Source organism: Kogia breviceps, chromosome 16 (assembly GCF_026419965.1).
Source record: "Kogia breviceps isolate mKogBre1 chromosome 16, mKogBre1 haplotype 1, whole genome shotgun sequence".
Taxonomy (NCBI): Eukaryota; Metazoa; Chordata; class Mammalia; order Artiodactyla; family Physeteridae; genus Kogia; species Kogia breviceps.
This window is the reverse complement of record NC_081325.1, coordinates 62933625-62937840: the sequence shown is the minus strand read 5'-3', so window position 1 is coordinate 62937840 and position 4216 is coordinate 62933625. Positions and strand designations below refer to the sequence as shown.

The 4216-nt window shown below is 44.4% G+C and overlaps 1 pseudogene; it reads left to right on the top strand.

Annotated features, from left to right (window-relative positions):
• Positions 1–221: 221 nt before the first annotated feature.
• Positions 222–3842, top strand: LOC131743240 (ubiquitin-conjugating enzyme E2 S pseudogene; annotated as a pseudogene).
• The last annotated feature ends 374 nt before the right edge of the window (positions 3843–4216 follow it).

Here is a 4216-nt window from a genome sequence, read left to right as displayed (position 1 = left end):
TTGTAGTCTGTTCAGGATGCTCTAACAAAATACCATAGACAGGAAGCTTATAAAAAATCAGAAACTTATTTCTCACAGTTAGTGCGGCCGCCCGGCACCGGGGGTGGGCGGAGCTGCGGGAGCCGGAGGCACCGGGGAGCAGAGCGGGGCCGCCGGGGCCTCGCTAGGGCCGCAGCCGCAGCCGGAGAGCGCAGGAAGGGGACGTGTGTGTGTGGGGGGGAACCGCCCCCGGCCTGCAGCAGTCATGAACTCCAACGTGGAGAATCTGCCTCCCCATATCATCCGTCTGGTGTACAAGGAGGTGACGACACTGACAGCTGACCCACCTGATGGTATCAAGGTCTTTCCCAATGAGGAGCACCTCGCTGACCTGCAGGTCACCATTGAGGACCCCGAGGGGACCCCATACGCGGGAGGCCTCTTCCGCATGAAACTCCTGCTGGGGAAGGACTTTCCTGCCTCCCCGCCCAAGGGCTACTTCCTGAACCAAGATCCTCCACCCAAATGGGGGCGCCAACGGTGAGATCTGCGTCAACGTGCTCAAGAGGGACTGGACAGCTGAGCTGGGCATCCGGCACGTGCTGCTGACCATCAAGTGCCTGCTGATCCACCCTAACCCCGCGTCTGCCCTCAACGAGGAGGCGGGCCGCCTGCTTTTGGAGAATTACGAGGAGTACGCCGCCCGCGCACGCCTGCTCCCAGAGATCCACGGGGGCGCAGGCGGGCCCAGCAGCGGCAGGGCCGAGGCCAGCCGGTCCTTGGCCAGCGGGGCTTGTGGCCTCCACCGCTGACCCCATGGCCCCTGGGGGCCCAGCAGGGGCCGAGGGGCCCATGGCCAAGGAGCACGCGGGTGAGTGTGATTAAGAAGCTGGCAGCCAAGGAAAAAGACGGACAAGAAACGGGCGCTGCGGCGGCTGAAGTGGGCTCTCCTCCCTCCCTCTCCCACCAGCCACCCACCCGCCCCCAGCTCTGTCTCTAAGTTATTTAAGTTATGGCTGGGGTGGGGGAGGGCACAGGGGCACTCGGACCTGGATTTGTTTTTCTCAATAAAGTTCGAAAAGCAAAAAAAAAAAAAAAAAAAAAAAAATTCGAGGGGACACAAACATTCAGTCCATAGCATAGTGCTAGTACTTTTCTAGCCCTTATGTAAGTTTATAGCAATATTTCTTGAGGTACCATCTTAGAAATAATAGAGATGCATCTTCACTCACAGTTGCACCTTTTAAAAAACAAATTTATTTATTTAATTTATTTATTTAGGCTTGTTTGGTCTTTGTTGCTGTGTGAGGGCTATCTCTAGTTGTGGCAAGCGGGGGCTACTCTTTGTTGCTGTGAGCGGGCTTTTCATTCCGGTGGCTTCTCTTGTTGCGGAGCACGGGCTCTAGGCGCTCGGGCTTTAGTAGTTGTGGCACGTGGGATCCAGAGCGCAGGCTCAGTAGTTGTGGCGCACGGGCTTAGTTGCTCCGCGGCATGTGGGATCGATCTTCCCAAACCAGGGCTTGAACCCATGTCCCATGTTTTAGCAGGCGGATTTTTAACCACTGCACCACCAGGGAAGCCCATGCACCTTTTTTAATTTGCCTGCTTCCATTCCCCATGTATTTGTCTCCACTCTCTACTACTTCCCCAGCTCATGGGGGATAGTCAAGTGTTCAAACAGAAACAGATGTTAAATGTCACAGCTCCAGAGTTGTTTGAGAAGGGGCAAGTTCTCTCAGTACTAAAGATGGAGTAAAGTCCTCTTCTGGAGGTGGAGGCAGGGGTATGGGTATAAGAACTGGAAGAAGGGCAGGAGATTACATAGATAAAGCTAGATTACCTCTGGTAGAAGAAAAATGTCAGTTATCAGAGGAAGGGTTTTGAGAGTTTTGCTACTCAAGGTGAGGTTCCTTGGCCAGCTGCATTAGTATAAATGAAAATCTTGTCGGAAAAGCAGAATCTTAGGCCCTACCCCAGACCCACAGAATCAGAATCTATATTTTAATTGAAGAAGAATTTAATATGAGAAGCATTGTTTGGGAGGAGTGCAAGATTTTATATCAGGGAGGACTTTGTATGCTCTCTCTGTGCTTTTATCAGCCCAGTGTACTCACATATCTTTTAAAAAAGATTTTGGTATTGTTTGGGAAACTGACCTAGACCCTCTAGATTGTCATTAAACCACTGGGGCTCTTATCCTAATTTCTTCTGATTCTTTTTTTCAACCATCATCCTGAGTCTCTGCCCTTTGGACTTGACCTTCATTTCTGTATTAACTCTTAGCTCCTGTTCAAGGTCCTGATGTATTCTCTTTACAAGCTTTTCTTCTTAGAATTACCACTGGCATTTATTTTGCTTTCCTCCCCCTGTATGCTTTCTTAGATTCCATATAATACATTCTAAGTGAATAACTGCCATGTTTGCTGGCACGCTGTACCTCTCAAAGAGGGATTCGGACCATGTCTGGTATCCTTTTGAGGTTAGAAAGCAGGTCATATATCTTCTTTGGATCAGGCTTGTCAGAGGCTGAGAAGAAAGAGGAGTAATACTATATTGGTGATTAAAAGGTATCTTAGTTTGTTCAGTTTGCTATGACAAAGTACCATAGATCAGGTGGCTTATAAACAACAGACATTTATTTCTTAGAATCCTTGAGGCTAGAAGTCTGAGATTAGAATCTTACTGTGGTCAGGTTCTAATGAGACCCCTCTTCTGAGTTGCAGGTGCCTACTTCTCATGGTATTCTCACATGGTAGGCAGCAGAGAGTTAAACAAGATCTCTCATGACTCATATAAGGGCACTAATTCCATTCATGAGGGCTCCACACTTATGACTTCATCTAATCCTAATTACCTCCCAAAGGTTTCTCCTCCTAATACCATGATACTGAGGGGAGGTGTAGTGTCTCAATATATGAATTTTGGGGGAATCTCAAATAGTCCTTAACAGGAGGCAATAGAGTGAGTTCATATATTCAGTGTATGTTAGAGATGAAAGGGAATCTTGGAACCAAGGGTGGTCAAATGACTTGATTAAAATTTTAAAGTTAGTGAGAAAGCTGAACCTGGTGCCCAATTCATTTGCGTTCTATCACCATGGTAACCACTAGTTTCTGAGGCAGGCTTATGTTGTATATTTAGATTAATAAAGAGACTAATAATGAAAGAAGAATCCTTGTTTTAAATTCTACTACATATATGGTACTGTTTTGGGCACTGTCTATCTATGTATTTAGCTAGTGAGCAATATATGTGTGTATATGTATAAGCATATATATATATATATATTTTTTTTTTTCCTAATTTTCACATTAACCCACTCAGATAGGCATTCCTCTCCTTATTTTTCAAAGAGAAAACTAAAGCTCAGGAAAGTCAGGTCACTTCCCTAATATCACATACTTAGTTATTGACAGAATCAGAATTGGAACTCTGTCCAACTTTAAATCATCTGGAACTTTTATTATTCCCCTAGGTCTACCTCTTATCATAGATAGTTCCTGCCTGGGTCATCAATTCACCTGAAAAGGTAGAATAAGATAGTAGTAGTTGAAGGCATAGACCCTGGAACCAGAACCTGTTACAAATTCCAGCTTTGTCTTTGTAAGCTGTGTGATCTCTGGCAAGTTACAGAACCTCTTTGTGCCTCAGTTTCCTCAACTGTAAAATGGACTGATAACCAGAACAGCCATCTAGTAGAATTGTTACGAAGATTAATCTAAGGCATTTAGAAGAGTTTCTGGGCATGAAATTGACTAATAAGTGTTATCTATAATTGTTATTATCATTAAAGATGCATCATAATTATTTCTAAGCATAATTGGGAAGTAAAGGTATTCAGTGAGTGTGAATTATTTGATTAAGTTTGTGGTACTTGCAAGATCCTTTCCACTGTCTGTTTATACAGGTAGCTGGTATATACAGTGGTTATAAAGATATGTGTTGATGATATAAATTTCCACAGAGTTCTCAATTTTGGTTTTGATTAGCAAGGTTAAAAAATACAAAATAATTAATTTTTGCATGCAGGGTGTATTCTTCTGAGGTCAATTTCGATTATCCTAGCTTTTAATAGATTTCAAAACCAATAGTTACTTTAAAAATAATATGTTAGCCTAGTTTTGAGCCCAAAGGGAGACATGTCCCATGAAATGATTAAACATATGAGAAGATGCATGGGAAATGAGCATCTAAACTCAGATAGAAATTTATTACCTGGAATGGTAAATTATATAAA